Raw genomic sequence first — 18,968 nt, 5'->3', positions numbered from 1 at the left:
ACGCAGGCAAACAATGCACATAATAACATAATACGCAGGCTAACAATCCACATAGCAACACAATATGCAGCCAAACAATGCACATAATAACACAATACGCAGCCAAACAATGTACATAACACAATACAGAGCCAAACAATGCACATCACAACACAAGATGCAGCCAAACAATGCACATCACAACACGATATGCAGCCAAATAATGCACATCACAACATGATATGCAGCCAAACAATGCACATCACAACACAATATGCAGACAAACAATGCAAATAACACAATACGCAGCCAAACAATGCACATCACAACACAATATGCAGCCAAACAATGCACATAACAACACAATATGTAGCCAAACAATGCACATAACAATACAATATGCAGCCAAACAATGCACATAACAACACAATATGCAGCGAAACAATGCACATCACAACACAATATGCAGCCAAACGATGCACATCACAACACAATATGCAGCCAAACAATGCACATAACAACACAATATGTAGCCAAACAATGCACATCACAACATAATATGCAGCCAAACAATGCACATCACAACATAATATGCAGCCCAACAATGCACATCACAACACAATATGTAGCCAAACAATGCACATCACAACACAATATGCAGCCAAACAATGCACATCACAACATAATATGCAGCCAAACAATGCACATCACAACATAATATGCAGCCCAACAATGCACATCACAACACAATATGCAGCCAAACAATGCACATAACAACACAATATGCAGCCAAACAATGCACATAACAACACAATATACAGCCAAACAATGCACATAACAACACAATATGCAGCCAAACAATGCACATAACAACACAAATACAGCCAAAGAATACACATAACAACACAATATGCAGCCAAATAATGCAAATAACACAATATGCAGCCAAACAATGCACATAACACAATATGCAGCCAAACAATGCACATCACAACACAATATTTAGCCAAACAATGCACATAACAACACAATACGCAGCCAAACAATGCACAACACAATATGCAGCCAAACAATGCACATAACAACACAATATGCAGCCAAACGATGCACATAACAACATAATACTTAGTCAAACAATGCACATCACAACACAATATGCAGCCAAACAATGCACATCACAACACAATATGCAACCAAACAATGCACATAACAACACAATATGCAGCCAAGCAATGCACATAACAACATAATACTCAGCCAAACAATGCACATAACAACACAATATTCAGCCAAACAATGCACATAATAACACAATACGTGCCTCACAATGCACATAACAACACAATATTCAGCCAAACAATGCACATAATAACACAATACGTGCCTCACAATGCACATAACAACACAATATTCAGCCAAACAATGCACATAATAACACAATACGTGCCTCACAATGCACATCACAACACAATACGCAGCCAAACGTTTACTCCTAAATAATTTGTGTCACCTTTCTGCAGGCTTCCCTTTTCTCACCACCTGTGTATTATATCGTTCTGGGTAAAGTTTTGATTATGCTGCTTTAAATCTCTTCAGTCTTCAACGTCAGCGAATAATTTACTCCTCTACTTAATTTCCCCCGCCGCTCCGACAAAGTCAGAGATGGGGGACATTAACATGAACTCCGTCCGACCGATCATCCGTCCATGTACTTTTGTGTTTGTGATATTTCAAAAACCATTGAACATTTCGCTTTCATATTACACAGATCTATTTCTCATACCACCCAAAAGGTAGAGGACCTCGAGTCTCATGTCCTTGTTTGAACTTGCAACAGAGAGCCATGAACTTGTGTCCAATTAGATCGTAAGACCTCATGTGTAATTAAATACTTTTTTTGTTTTCTACATCTATTTTGCACTTATATTTTCACCTCATCTAAACCTGTTCTTGTTCTTCCTGTTGAGAATTGTGTAAAAATCCATAATCTATGTTAATGAAAAATATCCTCCATTTTTACAGCACCAAGTAAGCAGCAGCCAGCAGTCGTGGAACCCATGAGGAAGATGTCACAGCCGTCCATATTGGAAGCACCCACGGGCAGGCAGGCTGCATTTCCTGTTGAGAGGAAACAGGATGCCCTGGCTGCTGGGGCTGCACCGTCTCGCCAACAGCAGAAGGCTGCACCAACTTCCCAGGGGCAGTGCTCTGTACCGGCAGTCCGGAGGAAACAACCTATACCTAGGCTCCAGAGACCATATCAGGCGGCACCAACTCTCCTGAGGAACCAAGTGGCACCGGCTTCCCAGGAGGAACAGATTGTACTGGCTCGCCGGTGGCAACAGTTTACACCTAGCCTGCAGAGAACGAATAAGGCGGCACCAACTTTTCTGAGGAAGCAAGTGGCAGCGGCTTTCCAGGAGGATCAGACTACACGAGCTCCACAGAGGAACGAAGTGGCACCGGCTTCCAAAGAAGATGTGGTACCTCATCGCAGGAGGAAAGTGGTTGGCCAGAAGAGAAAAACGAAGAGGATAAATCGCTGAATATGACGAGGTAACCTTTCCCACTTTAAAATGTTCACAATTTGTTACCCCGCATCGACAAAGCGAATGGCGGGATTAAGTGATTGGTTCATGTCCGTCGATCTTATCAGTTTATGATCGAGGAACAACTTATTTAAATTGAATGTTGTATTTTGAACATGAATAGGAAGACGAGTCTTTCCTTTTACCGTATGTTGGCACTGAATTCGTCCCGATCGCACATGTGCAGAGAAAGGCGATAATTTTTCTACTTTATCTGTCTGTCTGTCTGGGAGTAAAACAAAATTTAAAATCATTCCAGACAGAAAACTTACCGTTTTCACGGATGTCATAATGGACACAAGCAACAGGCACGAAGAACGAATGTAACGTGTTCGATCGGGTGATGTAACACACACTGGGGAAAATGGCGGTGAAACCCGGAATTAATTTATTTAGATCTAAATCTAAATCTTTATTTAAATTGAATTTGATACTTGAAGACTGTGGAACACAAATCGCCTTCAGAATACTTCGAAGAACCATGCTATACAGTATATCGATGTGTAGCATGAGACGGCGTGGCCTGTGGGATGTGCATATCGAGTGAAGAAGTGACCATCAATATGGCGATGTACAGTACGATGCCGATCGATGGTGTGTGTTGTATGGTGATCAATCAAGTCTCCATCTCCTAAACCGCGACTCGGCGTCGTCTTATTACAGTGTATTAGGGTAGTTGGTGTACGACTGCTTCAGTTGTGCTAAATTTCCACACTTTTTTAAAACCAATCTTTGAAATCGTTATTTTATTAAATGTGACGTACGGGAGGGCCTTGCTGTTCGTAGGTTTCCCCTTCGTGGATTCGCTCTATTGCGATGAATTCATTCAGAGGCAAAGTTTGCAGATTGCAGTCAATGCACTCGAATAATTGCGGGTTGGTGAAATAGTTTCCACATTTATTCACCAAATTAATTAACATGGATTGTCTACACAATAACACTCATCATCATCATCATCATCATCATCATCATCATCATCATCATCATCATCATGTCTTTATCATCGCTAGCATCAACATCGCCATGACATCATTGGATCAACTTTATCATCATTATAATAAAAGGTAAGTTTCATGATCTTAATAACGCAAGAAAAAAACTTTATTTTATCTTATTGATTCAGTAAAATAAGCCTGTTGTTGCCTTAACGGTTAAGGTGGCTGCACGAGCTTTAGATCTCAGGGTCTTGAGTTGAAATCCCACTCAGCTATTGAATTAATACTAGGTGGGGTTAACTCGACCTGTCATCCTTCCGAGGCCGGCAAGATGAGTGCCAGCATGCTGTTGTACTGTGTCGGAGTGGCGACCCCGTCCAGGATTGTGCCCAATATCCAAGAAGACTGCTGAGGCAGTCAGTACCAATGCTCTGCATAGAGTGTGGTCCCAATGGATGGATGGATGGATGGTCTTGAGTTTGTGCCCCTGTTGTGCTTTTGACATAACACCATGAGCTCCGTACAAAGTTATAAAAACTCAAGAAAACAAATAAGTTGAAGTCCCGAACCATATTTTCCCCATTACCCCCAAGTTTGCAGATTTTCGGCTCACAGGGATTTTAAAGAATGTCACCCCTGCGAATGGGAAGGCCGTGCTGCATGTACCTGAACATTGTGTGGGGTATCGTGTTCTCTGAACCCTCTTGTTATCTCCGCCGTGGAAGGTGAAGGAGGTTATGTTTTCACCCCTTTCTGTCTGTTTGTTTTTATCTGTAACAGGATATCTCAAAAAGTTAGGGACGGATCCGGATGAAATTTTGTGGACAGGTTCAGTGTGTGACAAAGACGAACTGATTAGGTTTTGGTGAAGATCCAGATCCGGATCCGACAACGAGAATTTTTAAAGTGATTCTTCACCATTGAGAGATAGGGTGAAACCGAGAGATAGCACGATATCTCAAAAAGTTGTGGATGGATTCGGAGAGGTGTCCACCAGTTTTGCACAGTGACATGGTGAAATCTTTACCCATTCTTCACTTGAAAATTGCTCTCGTTCTGCCAAGTTTGATGGAAATCATCGATGGACTGCAGTCTTCAAGTCTCATCATAAATGTTTTATTGGGTTCAAGACTCCACCCTCTGCCATTCCATCTCTCATCCCTCAGATCAGAAGCAGCAGCTTCTTCACTCTCTGCAAATCTTCATAAAATCACAAACTGGTCCAACACTGGAACATGTCTTTCAGTCCTGTCAAATCTCACACTCTCACAATGTCTCTCCAAAAGGACCATTTAGAACCCCTCCCTACCCCCCCCCCCATCTACGTTCTCAACAATCCTCTGGAAGAAGTCCTTTCATTCAAGCTTTTGGCTGTCACTATCTGCCATGATCTTTCCTGGGAAAAGCCACATCTCCAAGCTGGCCTCCAAAACCAATAGCCGACTGGGCTTCCTACATTGTGTAAAGTCCTTCCTCGGCCCACCTGAGCTCCTGACCACATAACAAGCTTTCATCTGCAGCCTGATGGAGTAATGCTCTCCACTCTGAGCTGGTGCTCTCGCCTCTCATCTCTTCACGCTGTGGAAGCCAAGGCATTAAGGATCATTGGTATCTCCGGCGATGAGTCTGAGTCTTTGTGTTTGTCACTTTCTCACCGCAGGTAGTTCTGTGGTCTTTCTGTCTTCCACCATCTTCTCTCCGGTTTCGAATCCCTCCCCTCCCCGCTCTGTCTGCGATCTGTCCCGCCCATATTTCTGCAAGGTGCTCAAGGTCTATCAGCATCCCCCTTCTGGTAAAACTACCAACATCAAGAATAACTGCTCACCTTCACGATTTCATTCCTCTTTTTTCACCACCTTTGGAGCAAACTCCCACACTCCATTCTGACTCTTCCCTCCAGGTCTTCAAAATAGTTATTCACCACCACCTATCTTCCCATATCCAAAACCTCGATTTGTTCTTCCCCAGTAATCCACCCCAAATTCCCTGCTTTCCTTCCTGAAAGTCCCTGTCGTGTCCATCTTGTTTGCCCCGTGTACCCCGCCCCACCCCTCTCCCTTCCACAGGTCTCCTCATATGTCTGTTCCCCACTGTTTTGTGCTTCCCTCTCCCATCCCTCTTGTCTCCTGCTCCCCTTGTTATATGTTCTGTGTGTTAGCTCTTATACGAGCCTTGACGTCTTGGTAAAAGAAGTCAGGACTTCACTGGGCCACTCAAGAACATTTATTTTCTTCTTATTCAGCCACTCCATTGTGGCGTTAGCTTTGTGCTTCAGGTCAATGTCCTGCTGAAACGTGAATCTCCGACCCAGTTTCAGATTCATGGCTGACCCAAGCAGGTCTTCATCAAGGATTCTCCTGTACTTTGCACCGTCCATTGTCCCTTCTATCCTGACAAGCTTGCCAGTCCGTGCCGATGAAAACAGCCCCATGACATGATGCTGCCACCTCCATGCTTGACAGTGGGGATGGTGTTGACTTGCTGACATGTTGTGTCCTGAATCAACACTTCTCCAAAGTATTGACTCAGGGGGTTGAATACTTATGTAAATGAGATATTTCTGCATTTCTCTTTTGATTAATTTGTAAATATATTCTAAAAATATGTTTTCTCTTTGTCATTATGGGGTATTTTGTGTCGATTGGTGACAAAATAATTAAATTTGATCCATTTTAAATTCAGGCTGGAATTCAACAAAATGTGACAAAAGTCAAGGGCTGTGAATACTTTCTGAAGGCACTGTGTATGTGTGTGCAAGCGTGTGAACATGTGAAAGTTGCTGTTGTTGGCTGCAATCTGGTGGAACGGAAACCTCCCTGATCTCGTGTGTGTCGTCGGTTGTTATCTCCATTTTCCGGTTTCAGGGGATGGACCGAAGTCCTCCCAGGACTCAAAGTATCCATCTTCGCTTCGGTGAGGGATAACGGTTCACGGAGCAAGCTGTTCATCTTTGCTCTCAAAGTTTTGGCCCGAGGGCTCTTTTCAGGATCGTCACCGAACCCCGGACAGCCTCCAATTGTCGTTAGTTTGTGGTAATATTCCCGGGGATGTTTTTTTTAAATCTCACTGAGGTTCTTCTTCATTATTCCTCTTGCTCCAATTATCACTGGTGACGCTCTTCAGCTTCCAAGCTCTTTTGATCTCATTTTGAGGTCTTGGTGTTTGGTCGTGTCCATGCGTGCGCTCGCGTACACGTGCGATCTATTGTTTTTATTTTATTCCCATGCAGACCACAAAAAATGCACTGGATGTGGAAACTCCATCAAGGTAAGTCAATGTTAATGTACCTTTTCATTTCCTCGTTCTATTTGCCATTCATAATGAGGGGGCAGATTTAATCGAACTTACAAACACATTGAACAGAACACCACACATCAATGTTTTATTCGCTTCAGGTAAATTATCCTTCCTGGTTTTGATAATTTATAAGTTTATCTCTGACTATGTTAAGCACAATGGAAACAAAGAACCATTTCCTCTGGGTTAATCCATTGGTGTTCCCATCTGAACCCCGAATTTATGTTGCGAAGGAAGACGGGTTCCTTCACAACATGTGTACAAATCCCACATTCAACGCCATTGTTCATTGTCTCCTTCAACCGTGCTGGCACTCAACATAAATGGTCATGAATTGATCAAATAATCATTGCAATTGTTGGATGCCTCAGCCTCATCGTCCAGGTATGCAAGTGATATAAGCTCACAGGGTATGGCTACCAATCTCGTTGGAGAACCATTCCAGAGTTTATTTTGGTTGAAAATGTCCAAGTGATAAAATACAGTCCCGAACAGAGTTCTATCTCGGATTGAACAAGTGATGCATCACAGCAGGAGGCCATTTACTCAAGGATTCATTGATTCTTGGTGGAGGAGTACACCACGGGGTTGTGCTTTTGCTAAGTCAACCTTGAGAAATGTCAGTTTTGAAGTGAATAAAGATATCCTGAAACGAGGTTCTCTCTTTATGTGTCATGTTTGCTGCTCTTTGTGTTACAGACCATAAATGGCTGCAGTCAACAACAATGCAACATTTGCTGTCAGTGAAAGCTTCCGGTTAAGATCGGGTACATTACACGGAAGTAGACAAATAATAAAATTAATTTCAGTTAACTTAAGGAGTTGTAACTCCATCTGAAAATGATTTTGTTTACTCCTTCACAGACTGCACGGCCAAAAACTCCACGAAGAACAGAAGCACCGGGAGACGGGATGGTGGGATCCCGGAAGTGGATGCTCTTGTGTCGATCATCGAATCGCAACAGCATCAGACATCACAATCACCAGCTCAGCAGAATCAGATGGTCATGCTGTTGAGTGGTGATGTTTTATCCACAATGACGCAGGATGTTTTCAGATCGATCATCGGGGACCAGATCAAAGACCAGAGAGAATGTGCCTCTTTAAAAGTTTTCAACAATCCTTAATTTGATGTCTTGTTGGTTCACAAGAAACAATCAGCAAGTCAACATCATGGTTCCTGCAATTCATAGGTACATTTGGGCACCTGAACCCAAACCTTGTTCTTTCCCATAACCCAAACCTGAACCCAAACCTCGTTCCATAACTGCCCCACAACAGTCCCCTTCTTCATGTAAAACTTCCTCCAGTGTGTGTGGTTTTCTTTTCAGGTGGAGAAATGTCTCACAATCTTTTCTTATTTTCCAGGTAGTTCCAATAATTGACTCGAATCTGCTGATGCTGAACTGTAATCATCAAAACTTCTTCCTCTCCTGTCTGTTCTTTTCCAGATAGTTATTTGTGGGCTTCCATGATGCAAGCTGGCAGCTTTCAGACAAATAACTCCTCACTGTGACCTCCCATTTCCCCTACCAAATGTTTGACAATATAGCCCTTCTGTCTAGGTGACTCCAACAAATTTCTCCACAGCTGCTGACCCAGAACTCTAATCATCAAAACATCTTACTTTCCTGTCTGTTCTTTTCCAGATAGTTATTTGCAGGGCATCATGATGCAAGCTGGCAGCCTTCAGACAAGTATCTCCTCACTGTGACCTCCCCTTTCCCCTCACAAATGTCTGACAATCTTGCCCTACTCTCGAGGTGACTCCAACAAATTTCTCCACCACAGCTGACCCGGAACTCCAATCATCAAAAACTGATCCTCTGCTCCTCCTTTCGAGATATTTTTGAGAGCCTCCCTGATGCAGGCAGGGAGCTGTCTGAAAAAAAATCTCTTCAATGTGACCCCTCCACACCTCCCCTTTCCCCCACCCCACCATTGACTTCACCCTCCCAAGGTTCACCTTCCATCTTCCTCCAATTTTTCTCTTCCAGTCTGTTGTCCTGTGCTCTCCCTCCATGTCTTCAAGTTTCCTGTCAACCACCACCCTCACATTTAGTTTGGTAAACACTTTGGGTTCAGTGTTTCAGATTTTCCCACCCTCTTGTACCTGAGATTTTACAGTCATTGTGTTGTAGTTCTGTTGGCCTTCCTCCCATTCTGTTCTGGTCTTGGGTCAAGCCGATGAAGTCTTTGTGCCTCCTGTGTGAAGTGGGGCCATCGCCGTGATATATAAAACACACAGGAAATGGCACATTGTTCTGAGGCGCGGCGGTGGTGGTCATGCAGTTAACCCTCGACCAGGCAAAGATCCCCAGGGGGTTAACCCTAAATAAGTAACCTGGGGTTTGGAGGACTCCAAGGAAAACTGGGTTTTTTCTTTAAAAAAAAAAAAATTCAGAATTTTTCCCTGAAGAATATATCCATGCAAATAAGTGTACATGCGTGCGTGCACCTGTGTGTCATTGATTGGTATCTACATATGCGGGTTTCAGAATGTGGAACTTAGTCCTCCCAGGGTGGGCTGAAAGTATCCACCTTCATTTTGGTCAGGGGTCATGATGCATGGACCAAGCTGTAAAGTTTTCTGTTCTCAAAGTTTTGTGCCGAGGGCTCTCTTCAGGATCGTCACTGAGCCCCGGCAGCTTCCACGTGTGGTCCATTTGTGGTAATATTCCCAGGGATGGTTTCTCTTTGCTCACCCCACCCTCCTCCCCTTACCTTTCCCTCTTCCTCCCCACCTCTCTCGCTCTGTCTCTCTCCCTCCCCCTGGTGGCCAGTCGCTCTGTGTGTAAGTGTCATAGCAGCATGTTGGTGCGTCTGTTAACTCTGTGTTGGCCCTTGTGCTCCTTTGTCTGCCTTACCCTGCTGTGCAGCATTTTCTTCCCCACCCCTCCTCTTTTTTCCCCCCATTTCCTGAGTTTTGAGAGAGGGAGAGAAGAGCATTTGCTTCTGTATTCGGTAAGTTCTTTGTGCTTTGGGTGGTGGCCGTGCCGATCTACTGCTGTGCATTATTTGTTTATCGTGTTTATTTATTTATTTACTTATTTTGTATTCATTTTCGTTTTCCTCTCGTTTAAATTATTCTTGTTTTCTCGTGACCCGTCGAAGTTTGAACGGTGTTCACCGATTAATTTTTATCCATCTGGCCATTGAAGAGTCATGGCGGGTGAAAGTTCGCGATATGCTTCCTTTGAAGCGCTAACCAGGAAACATGGCTTTGTTTGTATTCCTCCGTCGGAGATCGACATGGATAAGTTAATTGTTGGTGTCGGTGAGATTATCGGGATTGAGAATGTTAAGGCGGTTTCCCGTATGAACAAAAATATTGCTTTTTTCGTTTCCCAAGTGCCGATGGTTGCTCAAGTCGTCGAGCGCGGACTTTTCTTTGATCCCAATATTTATGTTCCTTTTTCCCCCTTTGGATACTCCCGCAAAAAAAGTTGTGATTTCAAATTTACCACCTTTCGTTAAATGTGATGAGATTGTATCCCAGTTAAAACGATACGGTACGGTTGTATCCCCATGAACAAAGATTCCGTTCCGTAGTCGGAATGATAATTCTAAACACATTATGTTATTTCGTCGGATTGTTTATATGATTTTACCACCAGGTGTTTCAGGGTTTCAGGCAATCCTTCCCTTTAAAATCGAGGGACTTATATGGGATATGCGAACACAGAAACCCTCGTGTGTTATAGTTGTGGTGAATTCGGACATGTTAAAAGATCGTGCCCCAAAGACATGCCGAATCAAACTGTTGATGAAGGCTCCTCATCCCAACAACTCCCCGTCCCAGATAAAAGCAAGGAAGCACTTGATCGCATAAAAACTTCTTGATTGTGATTTCAGCAAGTTTTAAATATAAAAAGAGGATGTAATCCTTTACGGAAAGTCCAAACGATGCAGCTTATTAATAATGTAAAGATGGATCTTCTTCTTTTACAAGAAACTCGGGCAACTGCGAGTTGCAAGGCAGACTGGAGGCTGAAATTGAAAGGCACTTGGTTTTTCAGTAACACGGCCTGTCTGTCTCTCTGTCTGTCTGTCTCTCTCTGTCTCTCTCTCTCTCTCTCTCTGTCTCTCTCTCTCTCTCTCTCTCTCTCTCTCTCTCTCTCTCTCTCTCTCTCTCTCTCTCTCTCTCTCTCTCTCTCTCTCTCTCTCTCTCTCTGTCTCCATCTCTGTGCCAGTATTGCTTTTTATATTTCTCCACGTCTTCCCATCTCCTCCCTTGTTTTTAATGAAATTGTTCCTGGATATGTAGCTGAAATTAGTTTTATATATATATAACCCCCATCGGATATTAATTGTCAATGTTTATGCCCCAAGTGACATCACAGTCAGGACAGCCTTCTTCACTGAATCCTTCACTTTCCTTAATCATCTCACCCCTGATTCCCGATTGTGATTAGGTGGTGATTTTATTTGTACCTTCGACCCTGTCAGAGATTGGAACAGCCCTGAACCTCATCCAGCTAGTGCGAGGCCTTTGTCCACACTTTTGTTACAACATGACCTTGGTGACGTTTGGCGACGACAGCACGGGAACGTTCAACAATTTACTTGGTGTCGTTTCTTGTTAAACAACTTGTCGCTTGCAAGGCTTGACAAATTTTACATTAGTCTCTTTTTAAACCGTGGAAGTTTTACTGACATCACTCCCTCTGGCTTTTCTGATCATTTTTTCATAAAAATGCGTCTTTCTTTTCCTGGTCCTCAGAGGAATTCTTCTCATTAGTCTTTTAACGCCTCTCTTTTAAATGATTCCTTTTTGAAATCGTCTTTTAAACAATTTTGGCTTCGAATTCTAGAATCACGGAACGATTTTACCAATCTTTGTCAATGGTGGGATTATATGAAAGCACAAATCCGAGTCTTCTGTCAGCAATATAGGAATAACTTCATGAATGTGTAAAGCAAGCTCGGTTAAGTATTTTAAAGAAAGAAATCCTCATTTTACAAGATAGCACGATTAATATTGATAAGGATGTACGATGCCAGCGGCTTTTTGTGAAACAAGCCCTATTGAATTGTTTAATTGGAGAAGATGCTCTCGGACTGCGAACCCGACTTCAACTGAAAGATCTATCGACGTCAGAAACTTGCTGCAAAGACTTTTTCAACTTTGAAAAAACTACAAAGTCTAATCGTTCACTGTTAAGCTTATGTTCAAGTGATGGATACATTATTATTGAAGACGATGCTCAGTTGAAGTGTTTTATTCGGGATTTTTACAAGAATGTTTTTACCACAAAGAAAAGTAATGAACGAGCAATGTCTGATTTTACCCAAAATCTACCACAATTGGAAGAATCACAACAACACTCTTTAGAACTAGATTTTACTGTAGATGAACTTTTAATTGCTCTGAATGACCTTCATGATCATAAAGCACCTGGCTTTGATGGTTTACTTGTTGAATTTTATGAAACATTTTGGGATTTGCTTGGACCAACACTTTTAGATGTTTTAAAGTTAATTTACCAGATGGTTTGTCACCTCGAAGTTGTCGCCGTGCAGTCGTGTGCCTGATTCCAAAGAAAGGAGATCTCCAGACTTTACAGAATTGGAGGCCTATTTCTCTGCTTTGTGCGGATTACAAAATCTTTTCCAAGGCCCTTATGAATCGTATAAAGCCTTTTCTTAGCTTTTTTTTGATCAATCTTTTTGTCTTCCAAACCGGTCTATTCATGATAATATTTTTTTTTTAATTTGGGACTTGTGGGATGTCTGTCTGTACTCTTCAAAAGCAGAATGCTGGCTTGTTTTTACTTTCAATTTACCAAGAGAAAGCTTTCAATTCTATTAGCCATGAATATGTATTTTATTCTTTAAAACAGTTTGGTTTTGGGGCAACTTCTATATCCCATGTCTCATTGTTGAAAAATCATGTTTTTAGCATCATCAAAGTTAATAATCGCTTGTGTGCACCATTAATGGTTGGAAGGGGAGTCCGTCAAGGGTGTCCGTTATCGGGAATTCTCTACTCTCTCGACATTGAACCCCTCCAAATTCGCCTTTGTGCCAGTCTTCCAGGTTTTCCTGTGATGCCAACTGAAAGGCCAATTGTTATCTCAACATCTGCTGATGATGTGTGTGTCGTGGTGCATAATAGTGATGATGTCACCATGTTATTAAATGACTTGGAAAAGTTCTCTTCGGCTTGCACAACGAAAATAAATTGGAACAAATGTAAAGCTCTATGGATTGGCCGTACCCCGGCTGTTTGTTTGCCTCATCTTAACAGAAATTTGCAATGGGAGAAGGAAGGCATCCGTGATATCGGTGTGTACATTCGCACCCCGGCTTTGATGGCTTAGAACTGGTTGAATACAGTTACCAAAATTGATAATAAACAAGAGAAATGGAGAGGAATATTACTTACCTTGTCGTACAGAGGTTGTGCCCTCGTGATAACCTGTTGGCTTCCTTGTGGCACAAAATGATCGCCTTGCACCCTCCTGAAGCACTGCTGCTGACAATACAGAAACATCTGCTTGATTTTTTCCTGGGGTGGTAAACATTGGGTCAAGCCTGAAGTCCTTTACCTGCCATTGGCAGATGGTGGCCATTGTATTCTTGACATTGTCAGCCGACTGATGGCGTTTCAAGTCGCCACTGTCCATCGCTTCCTTTTTCTGCGTCATTGCCATATGGCGCCCCACTGCTCACCATTTGCTGAAAATGTCTGGCATGCTCCACTTCAATCAGGAACTTTTTCTCATGGACTTGCAACATGTGGACATCTCTCCATTGCCTTTGTTTTACCAAGACCTGTTACAAGCCTGGCAGCCTCTTGTAGTACATCGAGATATGGCTCACAACAACATCAACAACTTTCTCGACGAGCCTATCTTCGACAATGCACTCTTTCCTCACTTACATCGATCACTTGCTCACATACAATGCTTCGTAAACTCCGATATACGTCTCATACGAGATCTGCGGAACAAGAATAAAACATGGCACTCAGTCGGGCACATTGCGACATCCGCTGGAATGCGCTCTCTCAGAACTGTCTCCCAGCTCCTCCAGGAGACTTTGCGTACCTCCAGAAGTGTGGGACTCAATTTTGATTGCAATACCGCTGTCCCTGAAATCCATGCCTTCTTTCCGCAGTTACATATAACATCACTTGCATTCACAGAAGCTTTGATCCTGTCTTCCTCTCCACTTCCTAGTTTTGCTAAAAAGTGCCTGTACCACCTTTGTGTTACCATACGGCATCCTAATGTGTGCAAAGTTAGTTTTGGATCCCGATGGAAGGGGTTGTTGCCTCCGGGTCCCCCCCCCTGTGCCCACAATGGGCTTCCATGTAAGCCCCACCGATTGTAAAATCGACTGGTGATATCTCGTGGAGAATTGTTCATATGATTTATGTGAATATGTTCATTTACTTACGGATGTTTTATTTCATCATTTTAATGTTTTACATTCCGTTTTGCGTCCCTTTTGTATGGTCTCTAAAGGTTTATATCATGCCAATGTTGACTGTGCAAGACTAACCCCACTTTTTACCTTTTTATCACAATTGTGCTGTTGTATGAACATTGTACTTTCTTTACGTACTTTTATTTTTGGATTGCCGCTAAATTCCAAGTGTCATGTTGAATTTGCTCTCGCCAATTTTATAATAGCTGAAGGGAAATTAGCAATCGAAAAACAAGGAAAGCTAAACTTTTTGCAAACCCTGATGCTGATTACAATGTTTTTTACTCTTTTTAAGGCCCTTACCGTGGCCAGATTACCTGCAGAATTTTATTTTCACCAAAATATTAATAATCTTGAAATGTTGAAGCAGAAACTGTGTCACAGGAATGCTTTGTGTAAAGTAGACCACAATGATCTTATCATTTCATTTTAGCTGTGTGCTTGACCTTTGTTTTTTTGTCTTGTTTTGTATATTTATGTGTAACTGTTTTTTCTAAGCTTGTATAAATAAAGGCATACAAAAGTCTCTGTCTCTGTCTCTCTGTCTCTGTTGGGTCGCCGAAATAGGTGAGCCTTATTGTCAGTAATTCTGTCTGTTTGCTTGGATGTTTGTTCATTTGTCATCAGCATAATTGGTAGTAAATGTGGGCGGATTTTGACTAAACTCGGGTGGTAGGTACATCTTATGACCTAGTGCTTTGGAAATTGTGATGGTTGCTAGGGACGCTTTGGTTCCCTAGCAACAACTGAAAAACCTTCAAAATCGGTACCGTTCACGCGAAATCAATTCCGAAAGCCATTATCCCACGTAGTGTAATGAAATGTGGCACGAATGATCTACAGGTGATGCTCTATCAAATATATTCCGTTTTTTGTGATATATGGAATACTTTACCCGCAGCGCAACCTACAATTAGGGTATGCGCGAAAATTGGCAAAAATTGAAGGCCCCCCTAGGGACCAGGTGAGTGCATCGATACGAATGAAACTTTGCAGATTCATGGCACTCAATGAGTACTACAACTTTGCCTCAGGACATATTGATCGATTTCGCTTAGGTCAGGGGTCAAAGGTCAATTAGTGCAAAAATCGATAATATGCGAGAGCTGGAGGTGCCTTCGCGCCAAATGCTACTCCTCCTTGGGTTATGGTCGGATGGTCATGAAAATTCACACTAATCGTCTGGAATACATTGTGCACAAACGATCGAGCCGGATTTTTGATTTAGATCTTTGTTCACCCACAACACCCCCTCGAACTTTGGGGATTTCCAATTTCAAACCGCATTTTCGGTACTTTTCATTTAAATGGATACCGAGTCGTTATCAGTCGATGGAACTGGATGAGATTTGATATGCATAATCTTAAGGTGATTCCCTATCCACTATATGACATCCATTTTGCTCTATATCTTATAGTTTCCATGCTCGACGACCCATCGCCGCCTACCGGCTTGTCTCTCGGTCTCTGTCTGTCTCTCTGTCTCTGTCTCTGTCTCTCTGTCTGTCTCTCTGTCTCTGTCTCTGTCTCTTTGTCTGTCATCGGTGCTGTTTGTGATATTGCTGACGTGTGTGAGTTTGCATAAAAGCATAGGTTTATTTTTTATAGATCAAGAACATGCCTTCAATAGTATAGATCACAAATATCTATTTGCAGTTTTGAGGGGTTTTGGATTTGGTACAACTTTTATATCGTATATTCAGTTATTGTATCACAATATATGTATGGTTTGGTTAAAATAAACAATGGTTTGATTTCTCCAATTTCTGTATCGAGGGGTATAAGGCAGGGTTGTCCCTTGTCTGGTCTTCTTTATGTACTTGCCATTGAGCCCCTTTTACTTCGGCTGCGGGAGAAACTGTCAGGGTTCTCTGCTTCCCCAAATGAGCCTCCTGTAAAAGTTATAGCATATGCAGATGATGTCTGTGCTGTAATTCAGACCCAAGACGATGTATGCGAGTTACTTCAACCTCTTGAAAATGTTGGTGTTTCTTGTTCAGCAAAGGTGAACTGGTCGAAGAGTTATGCCTCCTTTTTTGGACTACCATCAAGTTTTTCTTTCCCATCACTCCTTGGAAATGTGTCCTGGAAGAATGATGGAGTGTACCATTTGGGCGTGCATCTCGGTGATTCCTGATGTATCCAAAAAAAAACTGGGATGGATTAACCACTAAAGTGTTTTCCAAACTCCAAAAATGGAGAGGGCTGCTTTGTAGACTTTCTTACCATGGTAGAGTATTGGTGGCTAACAATTTGATCACTTCCCCTCTGTGGCACAGGTTTGTGGTACGACAGCCACCTGAGTGGATCATAAAAAACACCCAGAAACAATTGATTGATTTTGTTTGGGGTGTTAAACACAGGCTCCGACCAGGTGTCCTCAACCTTCCTTGTCATGAGAGGGGCCAGGGGCTTGTTGACATCACCAGCAGGCTCATGACTTTCCGTCTTCTCTTCATAAAGAAGCTTCTTTACAGTCACATGCTTTGGGAGAGTTTAATCCTGTGTGTGCTGAAGCAAGTAGGTCGGCTGGGATATGGTCGTGAGCTTTTTTCTAGACCTCCCAAAGATTGATGTGTCATCGCTTCCTCTGTACTTGCAGTGTCATCAATGCCTCGCAAGCTTTGTCACTGCGTCGTGAGACCAGTTCTTTGACCACCTCAATGTTTCTGAAGGAACCAATTTTTTACAACCCCCTCTTTGCAGCCATTCCTTCTTCCAGGACCTTTGTCCAGCACTTTATTGGGTCAGATTTCCTTTCAGTTCATAATTTGTTGGACTTACAAAGAGATAGATGGAAGTCTGGTTGTGGTTAATTTTTTGATCACTGAGGCGAAAATGTCAATTTATAAAACCAGAAAAAAAGAAGGTGGAAAGTGGTGATCTTTCAGCTTGTGATATAATTTTGACTTATAGAACTTTCATTTCTTCTCGAATCCACCTGGAGTACCTACACTATCGCAGGTGTGGGAAAGGGCAAGATTTTATTTATAAATGGTGTGTGAAAAATGTTCTTTGTTGTGTTACAAATGAAACACTTGCTTTTTCCTTCTGATGAATCCATGAATTGCTTATGTTCTGTTTCCTAAAAATGTTTCTTTAACATTTGTTTCTTTTTTCACAAATGGTTTGTAAAATTTATTTTGTACTTTTGTAATAAAAGTCTCTCTCTCTCTCTCTCTCTCTCTCTCTCTCTCTCTCTCTCTCTCTCTCTCTCTCTCTCTCTCTCTCTCTCTCTCTCTCTCTCTCTCTCTCTCTCTCTCTCTCTCTCTCTCTCTCTCTCTCTCTCTCTCTCTCTCTCTCTCTCTCTCTCTCTCTCTCTCTCTCTCTCTCTCTCTCTCTCTCTCTCTCTCTCTCTCTCTCTCTCTCTCTCTCTCTCTCTCTCTCTCTCTCTCTCTCTCTCTCTCTCTCTCTCTCTCTCTCTCTCTCTCTCTCTCTCTCTCTCTTTCTCTCTCTTTCTCTTTCTCTTTCTCTTTCTCTTTCTCTTTCTCTTTCTCTTTCTCTTTCTCTTTCTCTTTCTCTTTCTCTTTCTCTTTCTCTTTCTCTTTCTCTTTCTCTTTCTCTTTCTCTTTCTCTTTCTCTTTCTCTTTCTCTTTCTCTTTCTCTTTCTCTTTCTCTTTCTCTTTCTCTTTCTCTTTCTCTTTCTCTTTCTCTTTCTCTTTCTCTTTCTCTTTCTCTTTCTCTTTCTCTTTCTCTTTCTCTTTCTCTTTCTCTTTCTCTTTCTCTTTCTCTTTCTCTTTCTCTTTCTCTTTCTCTTTCTCTTTCTCTTTCTCTTTCTCTTTCTCTTTCTCTTTCTCTTTCTCTTTCTCTTTCTCTTTCTCTTTCTCTTTCTCTTTCTCTTTCTCTTTCTCTTTCTCTTTCTCTTTCTCTTTCTCTTTCTCTTTCTCTTTCTCTTTCTCTTTCTCTTTCTCTTTCTCTTTCTCTTTCTCTTTCTCTTTCTCTTTCTCTTTCTCTTTCTCTTTCTCTTTCTCTTTCTCTTTCTCTTTCTCTTTCTCTTTCTCTTTCTCTTTCTCTTTCTCTTTCTCTTTCTCTTTCTCTTTCTCTTTCTCTTTCTCTTTCTCTTTCTCTTTCTCTTTCTCTTTCTCTTTCTCTTTCTCTTTCTCTTTCTCTTTCTCTTTCTCTTTCTCTTTCTCTTTCTCTTTCTCTTTCTCTTTCTCTTTCTCTTTCTCTTTCTCTTTCTCTTTCTCTTTCTCTTTCTCTTTCTCTTTCTCTTTCTCTTTCTCTTTCTCTTTCTCTTTCTCTTTCTCTTTCTCTTTCTCTTTCTCTTTCTCTTTCTCTTTCTCTTTCTCTTTCTCTTTCTCTTTCTCTTTCTCTTTCTCTCACACACACACACACCCTTCCTCACACCCATCCCTCCTGCAGTGTAGAGCAACGCTTGGTGAGGCGTCGCTCTCCCCAACTCCCCCTCTTTTGAGCTCCGCTGTCCTGTCTCTCTCCTCCCTCCCCTCTCTCCTCCCTCCCCTCTCTCCTCCCTCCTCTCTCTCCTCCCTCCTCTCTCTCCCTCCCTCTTTCTCCCCCACCCTTAATATACCTGTCAGCGAAGTGATGGGTTGTATTTGCTAGTTTTTTCAAAAAAATGATTAAAAAACAGTCGTTTATCTAGTTTTAGTCTTAAAATATTACAAATGGTTTCAATTTCATATGTACATCATGTTAATGCAATTAAATTATTGGAACCTATCGGATTCCCCGCTCGTCCTGCCCCCTCCCCCAACCCTCAGCCTGCTCCTTGTCC

At 42.1% G+C, this 18,968-nt stretch overlaps 1 long non-coding RNA gene across 1 annotated transcript; it reads left to right on the top strand.

The window, feature by feature from the left end:
* Nucleotides 1–2,009: 2,009 nt before the first annotated feature.
* On the top strand, nucleotides 2,010–11,854 carry LOC147009248 (uncharacterized). Its single transcript, XR_015052970.1, has 3 exons — nucleotides 2,010–2,535; nucleotides 7,499–7,566; nucleotides 7,664–11,854. It is a non-coding gene; the product is annotated as an uncharacterized LOC147009248 (long non-coding RNA).
* The last annotated feature ends 7,114 nt before the right edge of the window (nucleotides 11,855–18,968 follow it).

This window comes from Eptatretus burgeri, chromosome 17 (assembly GCF_056783735.1).
Source record: "Eptatretus burgeri isolate ZD-2024b chromosome 17, Ebu_testis_v1, whole genome shotgun sequence".
Lineage (NCBI taxonomy): Eukaryota > Metazoa > Chordata > Myxini > Myxiniformes > Myxinidae > Eptatretus > Eptatretus burgeri.
Note: the sequence above shows the minus strand (reverse complement) of the source record. Positions and strands in the feature narration are given on the sequence as shown.